Raw genomic sequence first — 23240 nt, 5'->3', positions numbered from 1 at the left:
AATTTTTGTCGGCATCGGGCGTCCCGCTGCGAAAGTGAGTTTAACGGTAGTTTCGATTCGACCGCCTAACAATTCCATCACGTTTGATTTAAATCGTTGCTATTGTTGGCCAACTGCCGCCGCTTTTGGGCCACACACAACCGCCAGGGGAAATAAGTGTTTTAAGAGTGGAATACCCATTTGTAACGGAGAGATTGGAAGATCATTTTGTTCCTCATTTTCTATACTATTTTGTGAAAAACGATTTTATAAATATTAATAATTTCATGTATAACTTCATTCAATTGGAAAAAACTGTTGCTTTTTCTTGCCGACAAATATTATTCATAATTTTGGATCAAACATTTTTTAAGAGCCATACAAGGTGATATAAAACTTCTTAAGCAAATAAAAAGTAAATAAGTTAATGGATTCAACAAATGTTAATAAATATTTAAGATATTTCAAACTTCTTGTAGTTAAGTTTGGCAAGGATAATAAAAATATTTTGTGCCCCACACAATTTCAGACTTCATTGCATACTCTGCGGCGCCTGCTGGGTAGAAGTTGGTCCAGATTTTTCCCGAACTTGGCCCAATCAAATTTACCAGTGACCGGCGAAGTTTCTCGCTGCCTTGTTAGTCCCAGCCACTTAAGCCAAACCTAAATTACGCCAAAATCGATTGCAATTGCGTTGATTATCGCTGTCCAAGCTGGCCGTTGCCGAATTTATCGCCCGCAAATGCATTTCACGCGAAATTTATGTAGTTTGCTCTGCGTCCCCCCCAAAAAAAATACTGGTACATATATACGCGTGTATATATAGGATTGGAAGCTGGATCCGAGTGGTGGCTATTTGGCCACCGGTTTTAAGCGACGGTGGCAGCCGCAGCCGGCGCTCTTTTCGGACTTGCAGCTTATCGTGGCAATTACAACGTGAGATTTATATGGGCCGAGGGGTTGGCCACAGGGGCGGTGGCAGAAGGGGGGGCACCAGAGGGGGCTGAACCACTGGCAAACACCCGCACGGAGTTCAAACGAACGCAGCCGGCAGCCAAAAACGATCCAACTAATCGCCAAGTGTTTCGCCTGCTGTTGTTTTTTTTTCCTTTACTTTTATTTTCGGGCCACAAAATGTCGAATTAAATGGATTTTTATTGAAATCAAGTTGCTGGGTGGCGGAAGGGAGGGCAGGGTTCGGTGGACCCGGTGGCTGAGGCGGCAAACGGCCACTGATTGGATCTTAAAGGATCTAATTGGTCTCCGCCAAGTCGAGACAAGGCTAAATCACTGAGCCGCGGTGGTCGTGAGGGGTCAATTGAACTGGCCTGATCTACGACAATTGCAACGGGGTCTTGGGACCGAGAATTCGCGGTTAGAACGGCCGAGATATGATCGCAAAGGCTTCATAAAGTTCCAGCAGTCAAACTCTGAGAGATTGCGAGATAATCATTTAAAGTGTATTGAGTAATTGAACCGAAAACTGCAAATTAAATGCGAACAACTATAATGATTGCTATGGCTTTAACCCTTTTAAAAAGACTGATCCACTTGAAGATAACTTGTAAGTCAATAAATCAATTAAGTTTATTTGTCTAGTTTTAAAATTAATCAATTGAACAAGACGTTTTTAAACAAGAAAATGGTTTTTTTTATAAAAGAAAGTTAGAGATGGCTTTATTTATTACCCTTTTTGTTGCACTGATTTTTGTTTAAAGTTTAAAGAATAACGAAACCCAAAAAAAAACTAAATTACATAAAAATGTCTTAAAAATTAGAATATCGCATATATTTAATTAATTTACATCCAAAATAAGACAAGTCCAAAAAGACCCAAATCTTGATCATTATAGATAACTTTGTAAGTCATTTTATTGAATCTTTTTTTTACTTTTTAAAGAATATTTTCATGTTATTTCATGTTATATATCTACCGGTTTTTTTGTAAATGGATTTTTTTCCCCTAATTCCAAGAACCAATGCCCCAAAGGCATTTGAGATTGGCGAATAGAGTCATAAGCATATTAGACGCCATCGTTTGCCATATAGAGTTATTCACGGCCAAGTGCATTACTAATTGGCAGCAGATTTTTATCTAATCCAGCGCCATGAATTACAATTTCAACTAATTACAGTGGTACCTGTGAGGAGTGGAACTTAGCAGGTGAAGGATGCATCGCAGCCATGTGGGCAGAGCCACCGACACTGACTGCAGCATCCAGAATGCAGAGCGCGGTCTCCTCGAGTGGCGGTGTTCAATGATTTATTGGTTTGTAATTTCCATTCGAGCCCACGAGCTGAACACCAATGAGCCGGCTCCATAGAGATCCAGAACTGCTCCGGTTGCTCACGCTGCCTAGACATGAACATGCGACAGGAAAGGCAAACACGGACACCGACTCCAAGTCCAAGTCCAAGTTGAAGTCGAAGTCCGAGTCCAGGTCCCAAAGACCCGCCAGCGGTTTCCAAACTGGGCCTGAAAACGATGATGGCCACGAAGTATCTGCTAGTCTTGGCCGTCGGTTGACATCGGAGCAGCGTCAACTAATGAAGATGCGCGATGCATCATGCACTTCCTCCACGTCTCGAGTGGTGCAGTGTGGTGCATGTTGGCGCTGAGGATGTGTGCTGTGCTGCATAGTCAAAGCCCAGAAGCAATTTTCGTAATCAGAGAAATTTATAAAAATTAAAAGAGTCATTTGCATGTTGTTGCTCGACGAGGCTGAGAAGCTGTGACCACTAAAATACAGTGAAATGTGGGTAAGAAAGTAAATACTAAATAATAATAGGATACGTTTTTTTTGCATATAAATAACTGGTTTTATTGAAGAAGGAAAATGGAAATAGTCTAACTAGAAGTATACGTGTTGGTCAAGCCATAAAAAAAAAGATTTTTTATAACAATTTGTTATACAAACTTAATATTAATACTTTTCTGAATAAAAAGGTTAAAATAGGAATGCTTTCTTTAAATAGATTTAGTCTTCTATGGAAAATCCACTTCGAAACATACGAAATATTACATTTAAGTTGCCATTTTGATATACAAATGTTATGTGCATTATTAATATGGCACTCCTCATGTCCATTTAGCCACATCTCACTGTACAAAGTCAAGTAATGCAAGAAGGATTTATCCAAGCAGTGGCCATAGTCTTGGCCTCTCCTCAACTGGTTTGCGCCAAGAGCTCTCGGCATTTGGGTGTAAAATAAAGGAATGACTAATTTTTCAGCGTTTCGACGAATGATAAATGTGGCATGTGGCGAGCCCGAGAGCAATCATGTTGCACTGTCACTTGGGGCACACACACCATACACCATACACCACATACCACCACTAGCACAAACTTACCCAGACACTTGCAATCACAATCGCAATCCCAGAACACGTCTCCTAAGCTCTGGATGCCACGCTGGAATTGTTGCAACGTCATAATTATCCACCCAGAGCCACAACCTCCACCCCATCCCCAATTCCAAGCCCATTGCCATTCCCATTCCCATCTCGAGACTCATCCACATACTCGCCGTCGTCCTCGGTCCTGAGAATGAGTAACGACTGTGCCAGTAAATGGACAACGACGACACAGACTTCTGTAGACCATACAGAGAGCAAAAGTCCGGTCAAAAATTAAGATCAAAGATCGCCCATTTTATATGCTAGTTCTTAAGTAGGTAAATTTCCAATAGTCATTGATAAAAAGTCCACAAAAATCGATCCATCCATTTCAAGTGCTGATCTACTAAGGTTATTAGAAGAATATGTATTTATCTATTTCTTACCAAAAAAAATTCAAATTCAAATTACTTTATCTATTAAGTATCTATTATTTATAGAAAATAAGTACAATAATTTGCATAATATAATCTTTCATTATAAAGTGAATATTGGTATAGAAGTTTATTGATTTATACCAATTTTCACTTCATTATGAATTTAAGCTTTTAAATTATCCATAATAATAGTTTCCCTTTGGAAAAAGCCTACTTAAAAAAAGGCTTTCTTAAGTATACAATTATTCAAATATTGTTTATTTTTCTCTCTGTATTATATTCATCCTAGAAGTTTATTCCATATATCTCGTCCCTCAAAACTCATCAGGCAGCTAGCTGAAAATTTACATTTTACGAGAGTGACGATCATCCCTAACCACCAGTTCGAGTCATTAAGCCAGTGGCCAGTGGGATCAGGTAAATGTTGTCAAGGAGATTTAGGACCCTCGCATCGCTGAGTTATGCGTCGAAGGATTCGACTGGGACTCCATAGGGAGCGACATGCATCCGAGGTGGTCTTGTAAATATGGCCCACAACCAAAACACCGGGCAACTGCAAGTGCCAAGTAACTGAAGAATGCCCTCGAGAAATCATTTTATAGTCATCATCGGAAGTTGTCCAAGGCCCAAGACACCAGGCAGCAGAACAAGTCGCTGTAAACTAGTTTCGAGCATTTAATGAAGTCATTAAAGGCCGCGCGTGTGGCGCGATCTCAAATTACTTCGCATAACCGAAAATTACATACAAATGAGAGGGGCAGAGGGGTGCAGGGGGGTGCAGGAGCCTAGCCCTTGAATAGGACGCGCCCAGAAGTGCTTAAAATAAACCCAGGCAGGGGTCGCAGGCGCAGGAGCACAGTACAACTTACAAGCAAGGGGCAACTAATGGAGCTGGAAACTGGACGCGGTCTATGGGGCAGGGTCTAAAACTGGGCTCAGACAACTGGGAACTGCGAACTGGGCACTGGGAACTGGGAACGGGACTGGAACTGCGACTGAGCGACTGTCAAACCGGTAGACGAGAAGAACAACAAGAGGAACAACCTTCAGTGCCGACTGCATCCGCGAACTAATGGACTGTGCAAAAATGAGTGACGCAGCATCGGACGACAAGTGCACTGCCGAAAAAAGGTTGGCTTACAATTGTTAGTAGATCAAGTATACAAAACGTAAAAACATTTAAAAAAGACAGAAACTATTAAAGGTATATTTTTACTAAATAACTGAAGCATCCAATTGAAATAAAAAGTCTTGGGAAAACGGAAAATATTTTACTTTCTTAAGTTGATTATTTTATTTATGATTTCTAACAGTATTCGTATCAGCATATAAAACCATAACACTTAAATTTAAAAGACCATTTAACAAGTTAACTTTTAAGTTCAATTAATCATAAATAAAACCGATTTGTTCCAAACATTATAAAAATGCACCTTTGTCTTTCCAACAATATACATAGTATTTCTTGAAATCATTATATTATTCTTTACGATTTTTTTATAAAAAATAACTTTAAAAATTTGTTCAACACAATAACATAAATAAAATATATAATCATCATTGAACATGTTTAAATAGTTTCGAATATTTTCGTGTAAAGTGCTTGAATTCCCGTAGGCTTTTAAAGAAATTCAATACTTTTTCTCAGTGAAACCAAGACGAGTCGCGAGTGGGGATGAAGAATCCTGTGGTGAACAGCTGCCCGAATGGATGGCGCGTCTTTATATGCAATGGCCATATTTAGATAAGGTAACGACAAAATTTTTACAATATAAATGCTAAGTCTGCGCCGCGCTCCTTTCATAAGAATGATGTAAAACGCATTGGGAATGAAGTGCAGTGAAGTGGAGTGAAATGAAGTGAGGAGTGGGGACGATGAGAGTTAAATTCGTGTTGAAATAAATTAATTGCGCTAACTTGCAACTCATGCGGCACCCGGCTTCAGGTTGCTCCAAGTCCTCCAATCCTCCGCCATCGCCGCCTCCTCCTTCGCCACCGAGATTCCTGGGTATCTGGGTACTAGGGCAAGGCATTCCCAACTTGAATTTGTCGTCGGAACTGGGGGAGATTGGCGGTGGATCTTGGTGGCTCTCGGTGGCTTTTGGTGGAAGCTCGCCTGCAGCATCATGAGTGCCATCGATCAAAGTCTGCGTGCAGTTTGAGCATGAGAGGGACTTGGGGCACGGCACCGTAAGACCCGAAGATGGCTCTGTATATGAGGTTGATTTTCTTGCCTCTTCTTTTTTTTTCGCCGTTGTATTTTGTGTCTCGCCTCGAGTCAAATGTCCACAAATTAATTTTCTTTATTAAATTTCAGCATGAAAAATGACGCGAAAAACGCTTCCGCATGCGCACCGAAAAATCCTTGACTCAAACTCAGGTGTCGGCTACTGCCCGAAGACCGGGCTCTCCAGTTGACCAGAAAAGATGGCCATTTTAATTTGGCTAAGACAATGTGCCGTTCTGGGAGATTCCTTCAGCTTGCCTGAGCATTTAATTGATGAGGAAAGCTTAGAAACAAGTGCCACACAACAGAATTCCCCATTTCGTGTTGATTAATTCCTCGAACGTCAGAAGCATTCAGCTTCCTTAACGGGTTATGAAACGCCTAGTGGACTATTGATGAGCTGCAATGGATGCTAGATGGTTAATAAATAGGTGGGGCTGAGCCCCATTGATCTGCGGCCAAAGCGGCACAAACAAGTCTCCGAATAGATCTCGAGATCGTTTAACCGATCTATGAGATCAACTAAAATTGCTACCAATTCGGGGCAGTTTAGTTAATTAACAGAACCAATTACCAAGCTTCGTTTAAGAACAGCACAAAGCGAATAAAGTCAAACAAAGAGCAGACAACGAATTGAAACCAAATTAAGCCTGAGTGAATACTTATAATGAAGAGATTAGAGAAAAAGGTCCGAGTCATTTCCACATACACACAGCTCAACTTCAATTAGGCCGAGTTGAATGCAAAAGGGGCCAGGGACGCCGAAAAGGAATTGGAAATAATAAGGCGTAACTAAATGGGCGCTTTAGTCTATAATCATGACACAATTTCCGCCGGAGTCGGGCTCCCTCTCAAACTGGAATGGTTTATTTTCCGCCCGCGTTTGTCAGGAAGTTCTCAGACACATGACTTCATGACTGCCTCGATGAGTCGGCACAAAACCGGACTACTTACATGCGGAGCATCGAATTCCGCGTCACAGTTGAGAGTTCAACATGAAGGGAAGCGACTCGACTACGGTCTCCGTACTCCATAAGTAGCAGCCTAAATGAAGGCGATGATGATTTGTAATAAATTGAATATTAACCAGCATTTGTTCGAGCTCTGGCAAATTGCCAGCCATATGAGTTGGATGGTTGTAATGGTAACACGGAGAGAAAATAAGAAGCTTAAGTCTATGAATGAAAGAATTACAAAATTGGTTAAGTTGTATAACTTAAATACGGAATAATGTATACTTATATTTTAAGTTCATAATAAGTTAAAAAAAATTATATTTATTTTCTGATTCACAAAAGAAATCTGATTTTAAAATGGAAAGTTAAAGAGAACTAATAACACTAAAACCATATCCAATCATAATAAATATTTGGAAACAAGTACTTGATTTTATATATGCAAGACAACGCAGTACAAATGTCCTAAAAAAATATAACAAAGCTTACTCTAAAATAAATTATCATATCTGTGCAGAATTAAAAGGGATTATACAATAAATTCACCTATAAAATTTTAAATTAATAATTAATAACAAATTTTTGTAATCAAGCTCAAAGGTTTGTGGCTGGCAATAAAATCCTTTTCATTGCAGATGTAGTTTTTTTTCTATGCTTACGATAACAGAGTTATTTTTGCTGTGCAGAAAAATTATAAAAATATTATGTTAAGTTCTATCGCCCTTAGAGCAGGAAGCTTGATGAATGCCAGACGCGAGTGTCACTCATCTGCACTCGTTTTCTGGACCCGGAGCATGGCAGATATGACAGGTGCACCAGGTAAACCCCCTCGCCAGTCTTGCTCTCACCTCTTTCTGGTGTGGCACTCCTAGGCCTATAATTAAGATACCAAAGTGGTGTAATGCGCACATTGTTTCGGTTGTGCCGCAGCAAAAAAAAAGGGTATATAGGAAGTTCCCCGTTCTCCTGTATAATTTGTGAACAATTACGCTTTGTAATAGCATTTAATGACTTCATTTTCCAAAATAGCGGCGTCTGGCATTCCACCATTGCGATCTTATCGCACATCGTATCGTACCTGCTTTGGCTATATGGAAAGCTTTCGAGTAATGTGGGAAAAGAGAAATTTCCCCGCAGCACAACTCAATTCAGAATGGTTAGTTATGGCCCTATACAAGTTCTGTCCCTGGTGTTAAGTGCAAAATAACTTTGTTCAAATCGGGCATGGTTCCAAAACAAATTTGTAGTGCAAATTGCAAAAAGCTTTTAGTACTATCAGGCTGGTAATCTGATCCGATTATCATAGGCCGTGCACATTATGGAGACCGCGCCTAGACCAACTTGTCGGATCAGCTTTAGCCAAGCCAGGGCCCTAATCCCGGCCAGTGTCATTAAGAGTATTTAAAGGCAATCCAAACTGGAACTGAAAAGGAAAAGGGAACTGGTACGGTGACTGCGACTGCAACTGGGACTGGGACAAGGATCCTGCCCATAATCGTAAACATCACTTTGCATAATAAGAATGCTCCATCAATTTGTGCGCTATCTAAAGTGATATTAATTAAAAGATCATTTATATCGGTGCGCATAAAATAGCAAAATGTTCATCCTGCTGACGGACTGGGCCTCATCACTGCCAAATGGAATCAGGCTCTTCGCGGAGGAGACGACGTCGCCTGAAAAGAAGTTGTCGCATGGCGCGTTGATATTTATTGATACTGACAATGGACCTCCTCCCGCCGCCGATGCCGCATCTTGGATCTGTGGAACCTCGGCGGCGGATGGGGATGACAAGTTATGCAAATCGCGGAGACACCAAGATCAAAATAAACTTTACGCATCCAGATGCTCGGCTCAGGTGAGTGGGCAGAACGCACGACGACAACAACGACAACAACTACCTGGACAAGGTCATCTTCGGACCGGGCACTTGCCATCCCTCAAACTAAGTGACTCAGGCAGATGACCAAGAGCAGCGACTGCGTCCGAAACGAGTGCAAAAGTGAAAGATTGATGGCGAAATTACTTTAAATGTTTGCGAAATGCCAGGAAGGTGGAGCAGCGAGCAGGAGCGGACTTGGCGTAGTGGGGGGCCCAAAAAAAAATTTATTTAAATACATATTTTGATTACTCTAAAAATAGTTTACAGTACCCAAATTGCTATAAAACCTATGAATAAGAAACTTGAATAATCAGATCTCTAATATTAGATCACAAGTATAAAAAAGTTAAGAAATGATATGTTATTAGGTCATACATAATAGGTCATACAGTTTTCCAATTTTCAATTAAATAAATGTGCACTTAAAATAATAATATATTTAAGGGGAATATAAATTGAATTAAAATTGTAAAACGGCTTGTGTGGTAAATTTAAGGTGTTTCCTTTGTCTTAAGAATTTTATAAATTTACAGGCCGTTAAATATGTATTTTAAGCAACAAATGTTGCTAATCCCTCCCTGCAACTATCTGGGCTCTTCCATGACAGTGCAATCCCTAAAACGTAAACAAGGCAGGCCAAGTCTTAGACAAACGTCCTGGTCTGTTGATCAATCTGTGCGACGCCTACCCAAAAACGAAGAATCCTCTTCGTCCAGCTAAGTATCCACGAGACTCAGCTCCAACTTTAGCCTTAACTCCATCTAAGAGTCCAACTCCAGATCCGTTCCCATCTCCGCTCCGTTGTTGGTGTCTCGCTTGGCGACAGGCGACAAACCTGTCTGGTTGCAAAGAGTTCTTTGGGAGTCGATGCTTGGCCACTTGCCTACATTGTAGGCCGACTTTGGCTGCGGCTTTGACTTTGGCTTTGGCCATCAACTTGTCGCTGTTCGTGGCTGAGCGATGGCAATGGACTGCACAGGACAAAATAATCAAATTTATATTGGTTTGGCAAATTCGAATCGAGAGGTAAATTATCTATAAATACCTTAGACATTATTTTTATAAATTTTTATTTTGATTTTATTTGTTATTATTCTGTAAAATAAAAAATTAGTAAAGCTTACAAAAAACTGTAAATATATTCATTATTTTCTTGAATGAGTTTGGTTTGTGGATATCATCAATCGCTCCTTAATATGTAAAGGTTTTTTCAGCGATAGAGCTATAAAATAAGGTCAAATAATAAAACTCTTCAGCTATTGTGTTGGTCAGGATATTAAGAGATAATATCTTTATATTTAAAGACAACGATAACATTTTGAAAAAGTTTTTTTTTCAGGGTACCGGTAGTCTAACTTATAAACATTTTTTTCTGTGTAAAATGGGATGCTATGGGATCGGATAGCAAAGGATTGGATAGGATGGGCTCTGCCTGGCTGGCTGCCTTCAATCAGTCGAACGCAATTCGAGTTGACAACATGTCGCAAATGCGTGGCTCTTCTGGGGAGTGCGGGGGGAGGGATGTTACAACATGGTACACTCTTATGATTATATAGATTATATTGGCCGCCATCCTCGACTGCAGCTCCTCTGCCAGTCGCCTGAATCATCCATCCTTCGCTCCATTCAGCCGCATGTAATCCACATGGCTTCCCCTGACCCTCCGCAACTAGCTGGCGTGATTGAAAGATTGAGTGCCAGGCACAATTAAAGTGCTGCCAGATGATGTATGTATGTATAGCAATTGTCACAATTCCTAATTTGGGTTGGCTTGCTTAATCCAAATGCAAGGGAACAGGTGCGAGCAGGTGGCAAAAAAAATGGGACATTTGATGGAGGAACATTTGAATAAATCACAAATGGTTGAGCCTTCAATAAAAAGTTTAAGAGCTTCAAGGTTTCCTCTACGACAAAAATTCCTCTGCATGCTTATACTGAAGCCATGAGGAATTAATTTCTGATCACAGAGAGAGAAAAGTACGGTATGATAATCAAAGAAAAACTTTATTGAAACTTGCGATAGAATTTTTTATAAAGACCAAAGTATACTTCGAACATTTATAAGAATGTTGAGTAAAGTTTTTTTAAAATCCTCCTTGAAACAAGTTTGAATTTCCCCTTGCCAATAAGTTGTTTACTAAGTTCAAACAGCCATTTTCGCCGTGTAACAGGAAAACTTTTGCCAACTCATCCAGCGTGTTTACGGCCAGAAGAAACCTTCATTATTTATATGCTTATCTCGTTGATAAACTCGCTTCAACGGTATTTGCCTGCGGTGGCCGGGCACTTCCCCTCTTTTTTTGCTGCCGGCGACTTAAACAAATCATTATATTCATCGCTTTGCCATCAGGTGGAGAAAGGGGTGGCTCAATCGTACGCCCATTCTGTGGACCATTTGTGCACCTGTCGTCGCAGCCAAAGGCGCCTGGAAATAGCGGAAATGCGCTTCTGCCTTGGCCAGAAGCTTTGGTTATTGGTAACAGCATAAAGGCAGATTATTGACACAACAATAAAACTGCACAACAATCAAAATAATACAAGATTTACAACGTACCAATGGCCAGTGAAATGAGATGGAGATTCCAATGGGCATGGGTGTGGGGCTCGCTGGCTGGCACAAAAAGTGCAATGAAAATGCACAATAAAATAAATAAGCGCATAAAAGGTGAGCGGCGAAAATTTGCAGTAATTTGAGATTACGTTGGCATTATGAGCCCGCCGCGAAGGGAGCGGGAAGAGTCGCCACGAGACCTGCAAAGCCAACGTTGCCAACTTTTACTGCGGCGACAGCAGAAACTCAAAAGAAACCCAGGTCCACAAAGCCGCAGCTGTTAATGAATGGCAATGGCTTTGTTGGTAATGAAGTGTTGGCCATAATGCCTCCATGACGATGACGCTGACGACCAAGACAAGACCCAGTCTTCCAGCCAGCGATGACGAAATTGGCCCAGGGAGCGATAAGCCAGATAAGAAGCGTCCTCGCTTAGTCAGTGGTTTAGTTTGGTTTTAGTTTCAGCTTTCCTTTGTCTTGCTTTCCAGGGTGGCAATTAACCTTGGCAAAGTTAGAAAATAATAGTGAATATGGCACTAGAAAAATACAGAAATTTATTATTAGAACAAAAACAGAATATTAAATAAAAAGAGACGATTCTTAAACTTTTTATTAAAATACGAGAACGGAACCTTAAAAAAAACAGCGAAATAGAACATTTTAACCTGATTCTTCCTTTTGTAGCTATAGAATATAGACGTCCGATCGAAGTCGTTTTCAATCTTGATCTCTATCTATTAAACTGAGCTCGCAACCCATATAGAAACAGAAAGATAGACGTCTATGGCTATATCAAAAGGTTTAATAGAATTGATCAAGAATGTATAAAGTAAGAAATGTCTTCTTCAATGCGTTAAAATCTTCTCACCATTTTATAAAACTCTCTGCAAGGGTATACAAACAATAAAAGTAGATTGTAGATTGTAGATTGGCTATAGAAAAAGAGGAATACGATATTTGCATTAATTGAATAAAAAATGAATAGAAAGTTAAGAAAACTTAACTTATTAGCTTATAGACTTTACAAGTAAACATAAATTCTTTTGTCTTAATAGGTTCGTATTTACATAAAGTAAAGGTAAACCATTTTTTATTATTACAATTAAATTAAGAATTTCTCATTAAAAACTGCCATAAATTAAGCACTCCCATAATTTCCATTCACTGAGATAATACAAAATACATAATGAATCTTATGTAATTCTGTTACTCATCCCCAGTAGTAAGCATAAATTATAAACATTTAGCCTAATGGAAAACTTTGATATCGGCATAAAAATATGACATAAAATATTTTACAACCCAACATGGTCGTAAAGCTCAACTACGAAGACAAAAGAAGGCCGAAAAATAAGTATGAAAAAAGAGAGGTATGCAAAATAGCGAGGAAAGGCTTGCACAAATCAGACTTTTCTTTTTTCGGGTAGTAAAAATCAAAGAAAATTCAATGTTCAAGCTCTGGGAAGAAGAGATGCCGAGTGAGCCACTGCTGTCCGTTTGCTGTTAAATATTTGTCTTTGATTTAAGCCGGAGTTCGGGACTTCAAGCGACACTTCTCCATCTCCCTCACCCTTTTTGACCATTTGCATTGTCTTGGCCTGTTGTTTTTACCAATAGCACGGAGATGTTGGAGGCTTGGCCATGCCAAACTGACATGCAAGACACAAATCATGATTTGCTGGCAATGTTGCTGGTGGCATCCAACTCGTTTACAGCTGCGCCTGCCGAGACGTCAACAATGAAATTGTCAAGTGTTGACAAATAAATTTGAGGATTTCGAGGAGATTTACTTATGCTAATGAAAGACACTTGTCACAGATACTCGTACTCGTACTCGTACTGGCATTCCCTCCCCATTCGGCGGCATCGCCTTGAAGTGCGAGGCCACGTTGGCTCGCATAAATATGTTTGCTCTTCGGGGTTTCGTTTTGGCCGGGAGCCTGGAGTTTGGAGCTGGGAGTTGGCCAGGTTGGCCTAGGAGCCGGAAAAAGTACCGTAACAAATTTGCGAAGTGAAAGAATTTGAGTAGAAACACTAAATTAGCCAAAGGAGAGAGAGGATGAGGAATTTCCTGGAATGGTAGGACTCCAGTTCGTCACATAAATATTTATGGATATTAATGCTGTGAAGTGAATTGCACACTGAACGTTGCAATATTTTGACGAGACTACGTCGAAGAAAATGTGTCTTCAGCTCACACTTGACAAAAAACATTTAATTTAAGCCAGATACCACAACCAAAGCAAATACTATCTTCTAAATAATTAATAGACTTTTTTATCTTTTAGAACTTGCAAAAAAAAAATTTAATTTGTTTGCATTGATAAATATATTGGTTTTTTTTCGCTCCGACTTTTTCTCACTGTAAGCACTTAAGCATTTGAGGTTGATTGGAGGTCATATCCGTAGCTCAACCTAATTAGAGTCCACCTGCCCGACGGGATTCATCGCATGTCTCCCTTCATATCCCAGCATTTCACACGCTCATCAAATTGACGCCTCGGCCATAAATCCAGCGCCAAAACATTGTAAGAAATGAAAAATCTCAATTGCCATCTACCTGTGAACTCTGGCCGATAAAAAACAATAAATTTCTAAAACAAAACCACTAAATTGCATATCTCGCGCACATAGTGGCCACATATCAAGTTCCTATTTTCGGGTACACTCAAAAAAAGCCATTGATTGGCCATAAATTATAGTTTTCTATAGTTTTTATAGTTATAGTTTTTTTTCTTAATAATTTAATCTACATGGAAATATTATTTTGGATTTAAAAAACACTTACCAAAAATACATTACCAAAACTTGTTAGATCTTAAGATCAAAACAAACTTTTTTAAAAATACTTTATTTTACATTTATTAACAATATAAAGCCTCCAATAACAATATAGTTTAATGTTTATAAATTCAATAAATACATTGGATCTGAATGACTCAAGTAATTTAATTAAGTTAATTTTGTTGGATATAATGTTCCACAAACCAATGCTAAAATTAAAAAAAAGTTATTTTGTAGTCCCTTGGACAAAAGAAAATACTGTATAGTTTTAATCAACTTATTTTTTAGTTTATTGAATATATGATTGTAAGAATTACGGCTCAATACTCTACAGACTAACTAGAATCTCTATTAATTATGGGCACTATATTTGTTTTGAGTGCATAGCAGCATAATTGAGTAATTAACTCCAAAAGTCACTCGAAACGAAACCAGTTCTCCAGTCCACTCGTTCCGCAGGTACTCAAACATGCGCAAGCCGGTTTGCGGAACGAGTGGCACGGAACGAAACGGAAACGAGTGGCCCGTTGCCAGTCGGTCCTCTGTGGCTATGTTGTTGTCGACGCCGACGTCGGCAGCGCTGCCGCCGCTTATGCTGGAAAAAGATTCAGATACGTTCGGTTCGAGATACTTTTGGGTTCAGTTCAAGTTGAGCGCTTTCTGACGTTCGTACAACGCATTTCCGCGGCCGTCTGCAATTCGCATCTGCGGCGAGAATTTCGCGAAAATCCAACTGCAACATTTCAGCATTATTCTACTCGGTGTACAAATATTGAAATCCTTTGGGAAATTCGTGTTTTATTGAAAAACCAATTCGTTATTTCGCGTGAAAAAGTTGTATCAAGTGCCTGCATTTACCGGATTAAATTTAACACATCTAACACACACGCAACAAAGGATGCGAAATATTTATTTTTAAAACCCATTCAAGTGCCAAAGAGAAAAGTTTTATGCAAATAAAGTAATAGCAGTAAATTAAATATTAAAATCCATCTGTCTGTATAAAATCCATTGAATGAAAAATTCACAACAAGTGCATCACAGCAAATTGAAAAATCTCTGCAGCGTTGGAAAAGTTGTGGCAAAAGTTTCGCATTTGTTTTTGGGTTGCGTTTTTCCCCGCCATTTTCCCTCTTTTCGCGGTGATGCCTGCGCAGCTGTTGGAAAAAATCTAATTGGATACTTTTCTGCCAAACGGACACCGGAAACGGAAGTTGGCTGTCATTTGCAATAGACTAACTAACGCGGCCTCTGTGAAGGTAAGTTCAACAGGATAATTAGCTATTGCTGCAGGAAAGCTCTTTTGTTAGATGAAAATAAATAGAAGCAAGTCATTATGAAAATATTTCACACGATAATGACACTGACACCGATAAAGTAACTCAAGCTGGCGTTTGTCGTAAGCTTCAAAACATGCCAAAATAATGTCAGTCAGCCAGCTTTTGTTTGGTTTTGTTTTGCTTTGCATCTCGTATCTTGTATCTCATGGCTGGCTTTTTATAGCCTGCGTTTTATAGTCTGATTAAATTTGACAGTTGACAGCATTTTGGCCTTATCTGAATGGCTCAAATCGCTCCACTTCCTCTCGCGTGTGAGCGTTTGTTAAATGTTAATTGTTGAAAATCTCGTATAAATTGACAATTCAACTGGCGTTTTACATGGCTCGTAACAAACATATCGGCATTGGCCCAGCGATGAGTGTGTGATGTTGGCCTAATGTATTATTAACTAGGCCAACAACCGAATGACTACGCACACATTAGGCCCACTTTACAAGGGCGTGATTTAATGGGCCAGTTGCTTAGTTTTTTACTCCAGATTTGGCTGTAATATCATGGTTAATGGGCGGAATACTTTACTGGTGATTTACAATGACATTAGTTACTCTATTTGCGGTTGGAATCAAAGCAAGTATTCACTTGACATTGAACCGAGAGAAATAGAGTTTAGGACTTGTTGTAATATCTTTTTTTATGAAACATACCTTTGTTGTTTGTTTGTGATTATTACAAAGGTCACTAATAAGTTATTCTTTTTTTTCCTACAAAAATTTGCTAACATGTAAACTTATTTTAAAGAGGGCTTATATCAATTCTTAAATAGTCTTAAACTGGCATCAGTTCTTATGATCAGTTTTGATTTTAAAGCCACAGAAATTTCGTATATAAATATAGAAAAGCAAAATGCTTACACATATTTCGCAAAAATTTACTTTGATATGCTAAGTGCTATCAATATCAGCAAGTGCTGACTTTTCAAAGCTGCAATAAATCAACAAGACAGATATCAGTCCAGAACCTATCTAAACTATTCACATAATTGTTTATCTGACAGACAGAGATTTTTCTGTTGTGAGAGCCCTTACTTTAAACGTGCTAAAATGTCCAAAACAAGCGCAAAAGTGACAAAACTTTTTCTTTGGCAAACTTTGCTTTATGCACATAAACATGCACACACAAAATAGGGCAAAACAAATTTTCTTTTTTGCCACTTTGGAGTGCCCAAGACATGCAATGTTTCTTGCTGCAACAAGCATAAACATAATACTGAAAGTACTAAAAAAAGATTGTGTAAAAGCAAAATCAGCACAAGGTCAGAAAGAGGCACACCTCGATAAGCAGCTGCCCTTAGCTGCCAGTTCTCAACATTTAGCTCGGTGCCCTAAGCTCACGAACGTGGCGACTTCCGTCTGACAAATATTAAGATTTTGAAAACAAATTTGCAACACGTACTTTCGACCAATCGAAGTTTTTTTTTGGTAAGCTCGACTTCGAGTCTAAATTTAAATAAGCGAATGATGTCTTTGTCGGCCTGGGGTTTAATTTATGAGGCCCAGGGCTATTATAATTCGCACTGTTCCAGGCATTTTGCATAAACAAATGTGTCTTTCATGTTTCGTTCTTTCTCTAATGTTTATTCAAATCCGCTGGCCGATTGTCTTAGCCGCTTGTCTGTGTCTGGTTTTGTGTCTGAGAGTCTAGACTTTAGCAGGAAGGAAGCCCAAGCTGGAGACTGCACTTGAACTTGAGACCCTTTACAAGTATTTTTTCCCGGGATTCTGTGTGGGTTCGGTGGTTGGTGGCAACCCTTTTTTTTTGCATACCATATTTCTTCCCTCGCATGTGTGTAGCTACTAAAAAAGAGGAAAAACAAAAACACGCCACAGCCCATGAATGAAATAAGCCTGGACGAGGGTGATATCCGTGGAGGTGGAGCGACTACGACTCCCCCAGAGCTAACCAGACCAGACAGCCATCATCCCGGGCCCAGACACCTTTGTTTGCCCAGATCTTGATGTCTGGGGCAAGAGAGAGCCGCTTAGTGGCCTCCCAGCCATGCCATCGAAGTCCCCAGCCTTTGTCAACTATTGTCAAGGCTTTAATTAGAGATTTCTATTGCCATCCTGTGTTATCTCTGCCACCCATTATGTTGATGGATTCAGCTGAGCTTGCTCATTTATATTATAATTAATTTTATATATGTATGGCAGACAGCTAGGAAAAGGGAATTGAACTGTGCCACTTAATTGAAACTTTTGCCTTTCCTCCACACGTCCACACGGCGTATGCGTAATATAATTGCAACTGCCAAAAAGTTATGCCAAGCAGTTAGTCTCGGAAACTTACTCAGGGCACACTCGAGTTAAATATTAATTACAAGTGCTCATTGGCAAATTAAATTAATCCAGCCAGTAATCATGATGAGGTTTTGGCAAGAGTGGGAAACATATCCGAAGCCAATTATTAATAAAACACGTGTGCGCACAGAATCGTATTGTTAGTTAATATAGAGTGGCTTCAATCAGATATATTATTTAATCATACATAGATTATATTAACATGCGAGTCGGGGGCAATAATTCCTAATTAAGACATTATATGAAGCTTTAGGTTTGTTAAGGCAATCCAATTATGGTTTGAATGTAAATCTTTGTGCTAATATATTCCTCTATCAAAATGATTAAATTACCAATACTTCATTAATTAGTGTTACCAACAATTTATGACATCTAAACCATAAAATACTCAGAACATCAAAAAAAAATATACATTTATTGCCATCTTATCAATAACATATTCCACCGAACAATACTTATCTCCAATAAAAAACATCTTAGTTCCTTAAAAACTTTAAATTCCTTTAATGAGTACCATAATCATAGAATATTTATGTGATCTGTCTTATCAAATATCATTTCAATCGACACCATACAAATTTATATAACCCAAACGAATGCAAATTTCGCTAATTTAATCTTATCTATGAAGCTGAAATATATTCCACAAACAAACTTTGTTTAGATAAAATTAAAGGAGGAGCAAAAGAGTTGGCAACCGAAAGGGGCCAACGACTCTCTGATTTTTCTATATCTTCCAAGACACACAATAAAGAATACGCCGACGCCAAATAACGACTTTGATATGGGCTGATGATGAGCTCTAATTTCGAAATTATACAAGATTGGCTGTGAGAAGAAAGAACTGGAGCTGAGGATGGAGATCTGAAGAGGCTGTCAGCTTGGAGGCCCGAGTTTCGGTTTCAGTTCAGCTCCTCGCCGCTGTTCTCGTTGTTGTTGGCCACATAACAAGTTAATTTTGATGTAAATTTCTGTTTTGGTACCTGAACGAACGAATGGCAAAAATCGAGACAACAAAACGAAAAATAAAAAAATCGAACCGGTTAACATAATCACTTAATTTTGTGATTGTATATCTGTATCTCACAATCGGCATCTGTGTGTGTCTCTGCCATCGTTTTCAGCTCGTAATCGTCTTTTGGAACTCTATCCCCACCGTTCGGTTTGGTTGCCTTTTGTGTATAGAAGTGTCAATATTATTAAGTGATGATGTCCCCATCTGAGGCTCAAACTTTGATAAACGAGCCGATGCTGTAAATAAAACAGAGTAACAAAAAAGCGAGAAAAAAACCTACAAAAGATAAATAAACAGAGCCCAGCTAAGCTCTAACTCATCCGAGTTGATAAATTGTATCTATATTTATGTATGTTGCTACCAGCAAATAATTTACAATGTTTGAACGGGCAAACTAAAACTGGCAAGGGCAAAAAATGTGTAGAATACAAAAAAAAAACAAAAAAGTAAAAACACACAAAAATAGCAAAACACACAGGCAAACACAAAAAAGAAGTAGCTAAACACAAGCGCAACATAGAGCCACAAAAAGAGTCACTCCAAACAAAAGAAAAAATTCGAAACAAATGCTGAATTATTAGCACACAAATCGCCGGCAGCAGAAGAAGAGGAGGCAGGGTCAGTGGGTGGGGCGGGCGTTTTTGTTTATATTTTTATTTTTGCTGCTTATTCATGGCAGTAGTCACAACAAAAACAAAAACAAATTGCCAAGAAAAAAACTTGCAGAAATAGCAACACGTGAAAACCGCAACAAAAACCTGGCACTGCAAAAAATAAATGGGGGAGAGGAAAATAAAACCACACAGAAGAAACTAAAGAAAACCAGCCACAAAAACGCCACTCGAATATGATGAAAATAAAAACTAAAACACATAAACTCTCCTGCATTTGGCTCCATATGAATGAGACAGATGTGGAAGGGGGTTAAAACGAAAGTTCTGGCCGATTACCAGCGGATTGGGATGCTCGAGATCCCCGAGATTACTGCTCCAGAAAGCGAACTCTTCGAGCAGCCCTCGCAGATGCAATTACCCTGCATCGTCTGCATCCTTCCTCTGGTTTCTACATTTTGCCTGTGTACTCGTGTGTGGGTAACCATGCATTTATGACGATTTTAAGCTTGCAGGCATCATCAGCAATGCAATGCAGAGAGATGTGCAGAGGTAAGCCAAGCAACCTAAACAAGCGAGCGTTAAAACCAAACTAACTATAAATAAAACCAAAAGCCAACAATAGCAAAAAAATCAACAGACACCAAGATGAACTTAACCGCAAAAAAGGGGGAAGGCGAGGAAAACACACATAACACACAGCAACTATACACAAAGGAAATATCATTTTCCAAGTAATAACATATCATCAAAAGTATAGAAACATTTGTAATGCTAGAATTAGTATCTTATGGATTGTCATTTTCTTTTAAATTCTCTTAAAGGAAAACTCTTTGTTTCGTGTTATAAAACATATAAAAACTTCCTTTTCTATTGAGACTATTTAACCGAACCTGCATGGGTACAAAATTAAAATGACTCGTAAATAATAAAAAAGTCAAGGGATATGTGAAAAATCAATATGAAAAATACCTTAGTTTTAAGAAAATTTCGTTATCTGTAGGCAGCTGGGAAAGCGAATGCTGGGTGAGAGAAAACAAAGCAAAATAATAATACAAATAACTATAGATGCATAGATACGAGGATAGTTAGATGGACGAGCGGAGGATGTGCCATGGGTAACCCAGCTCCTGCCTCCCTCTCCAATCGTACCATCGCACATCTCCCCCAGGTCCCTGTTCCAGTCTCTCCACACTCCACACTCATCATCATCGTCGTCCCCATCGTTGTTGTCTTCTCAGCCGTTGTCGCTGGGCGATCGCGTAGCCGTTGCCATAATTGTTTAGTTAGCCCAAGCGGCCAAAAGCGTCCCGCCCCAGCCGAGGATTTGGCCCACCTGAGAGCTATGCTATCGGCGGCTAAATCACAGTGGGCCACTGCAGATTTTGATATGGGTAACTTAAATAAATTTAAATACAAAAATTAAAAAAAACTAGAATTATATCAGAAAATATATCTTTATACGGGGTTTTTTTTCTTCTAATTTAAATAATTTCAGTTTCTAGATAGAGCAACATAAATTGATATTGAATATATTATATCAAAGATGAAAATCTTAACAGTATAAATTAGCTTAGAAAGTGTGCACTTGGATGTTGAAATTTGTTTGGCTTGGACGTCACCCTAAGCTAAAGTCAAAGTCATGTACTATATTAACTTTTTTAACTTTAAGCTAAAGTCAAAGTCAAGTACTATATTAACTTTTGAGGGTCGAGTAGTAAAATATAAACAAATGCAGAAAAATTTTAATTATTTCTTGTACTAAAATTAAATATTGTTTAAGGCTCAAAATATTTTATTTAGTTTTAAGGCAGTACCCCAGGTCACTGTGCCTAGTCACTGCTGCTCTTTTGTGCAATCATGCGCAGGCAATAAGCTCTGGAGCCGCCGACGCTGTTCGGCGATTCAATGTTGTGGTGGATGGTCGCAGCTTACTCCCTTTATGCCGGGGCCACGGATCCGGGCAAGAAGGCTCAGTTCGTGGCTAAAACCTGATTATGAGTGGCCCCAACTGTTTTGTTGGCTTACATGTTGTGTATTCTAACACGCTGCGGACGTCCTCATCATCGTCGTCGTCATCGTCTTTTGGATCTGCTGGATCTGCTGGGCAAACAAAATGCGTCTTTAATGCAAACATGCAGCAGCAGCAACAGCAGCTTCCTTTGAAGTTGGCTGGGAGGATTGGGATGAGGGCCAGAGGAAGCTGGCGAGGCCATTGCATGTGCGTACAAAACTTTAAACAGGAATTTTAACAACTTGCTTTGTACTTTGCTTGTACTGCTTGGCTGCTTTGCTGCTTTTCAGCGAGCCGGCGAGCGATGAACGTTCGAACAACAGCAAACAACATTCAACTTGCAGCTACAACAACTGATTTATAAAGAAAATTTCTATGCGTCCTCTTTGCTGCCAGATGAGCCCAAAAAGGAAGTGCATGCCGTCGGCGGACGGATTATGGAGGGGTCAGGTGCGATGGGGGGTGCCCGATCGAATGCAGGTAACTGCATGCCAGACAACGTGCCAGCAGCAACAAAAAAAAAAGCAAAAAGCCATGGCAGCGCAGATCGCAGCCAATTAGAAGATTTCATATTTATGCCACTATGCATTTCAATTAGTCGCGAAAAGAGAAAAAGTGTGCGAAAAGGTCAGAGTTGAAAGGCGGATAGAGAGGTTAGAAATAACTTACAGGTGCATCAACTGTTGCATATTTTAATCTTTAATAATTCTTATAGCCAATTCAAAAAGCTTTCACAAGATAACACAGAAAATATTTCAAATTCACTTTATTTGACTCGCATATAAACTAATTAAAAAGCAGCACTTTTCCTTTGTTGCACCAATGCAATAACAATCCGTTTTAGTTTCCGTTCAACAAAATAATTGCTTTCCAGTTATTTGACTTTGTTTTAGAGTTTGCTCTAAATTCAAGCCATTTCCCTCAGATTTATTTATGAGCATCATTAAAATCAATAACTTTGTAAATGTGTTTACTCAAAAAACAATTTAACGAAATTTTCTGTTGATACGAGTGTTCTACTAAGACTTAATATGAGCAAATATATAAATGAGGATTAGGCAACGCCAACCAAAGTTAAATGTGAGCATTAAACTTTAATTATGGGTTTAAAAGATAGCATTTACTTAATCGAGGTCGTTTTACATCAAAGTTTTTTCCAATAAACATTCATTTGTTTCTATGTAAACATCTTTATGGCTTCGCCATCAATCATCTCACAGATTCCATCTCTGTGCATTTCAATTAGCCATCGCTGGGGTTAAAGTTGAAGCTGAACCGGCACCATCAAAGTCAGCTTCATCGATACAAAGAATACACAAATAACACATAAAAAATAAACAAAAAAATATGAATAAAGAGGGGCAGCTGGTATCAAAGATCTCCGGCAGTTCCAACTGTAGCGCCAACAACTTGTTGCCTTATCGCGATAATTAACAAAAGCTTAATAGCTGCCCACGGCGATCCACAGCTGCTACCTCGTATTTATATTCGATGGGTACCCGCCGGGTGGTCATCATTGTTTTTGGACTACGATGGTATGAAAAAGTTTATCTGCTGTAATTAAAAATTGCCACTTGCCGCACACATTTTAATTATGGATGCGAAAATGACAGACGCACGCAACGTATCGTGAGCGATGAAAAACGAGAGTCTCGGTCTCGGCCCAAAAAGAAGGTCAGGGCCGGAATGTTTTTGGCCGCTATTAAAACTGCATTACAAGCAGCCCCATCGATAGATGTCGAAGCCCCGGCACTTGTGACAGCTGTTCCACATCGGAGCTTCTGTCAGCTCCCAAGCTGTCTGGCGCATC

At 39.2% G+C, this 23240-nt stretch overlaps 1 protein-coding gene across 1 annotated transcript in view; it reads left to right on the top strand.

The window, feature by feature from the left end:
• The first annotated feature begins 14781 nt into the window (after positions 1–14781).
• The window catches only part of LOC108045996, a 67311-nt gene continuing 58852 nt past the window's right edge, over positions 14782–23240 (top strand). Inside the window, exon 1 of the mRNA XM_044457825.1 lies at positions 14782–15412. The gene's annotated coding sequence lies outside the window, so the exon portion shown is untranslated. The remainder of the gene's footprint in view (positions 15413–23240) is intronic.

Source organism: Drosophila rhopaloa, unplaced genomic scaffold, assembly GCF_018152115.1.
Source record: "Drosophila rhopaloa isolate 14029-0021.01 unplaced genomic scaffold, ASM1815211v1 contig_163, whole genome shotgun sequence".
NCBI classification, from domain to species: domain Eukaryota; kingdom Metazoa; phylum Arthropoda; class Insecta; order Diptera; family Drosophilidae; genus Drosophila; species Drosophila rhopaloa.
Note: the sequence above shows the minus strand (reverse complement) of the source record. Positions and strands in the feature narration are given on the sequence as shown.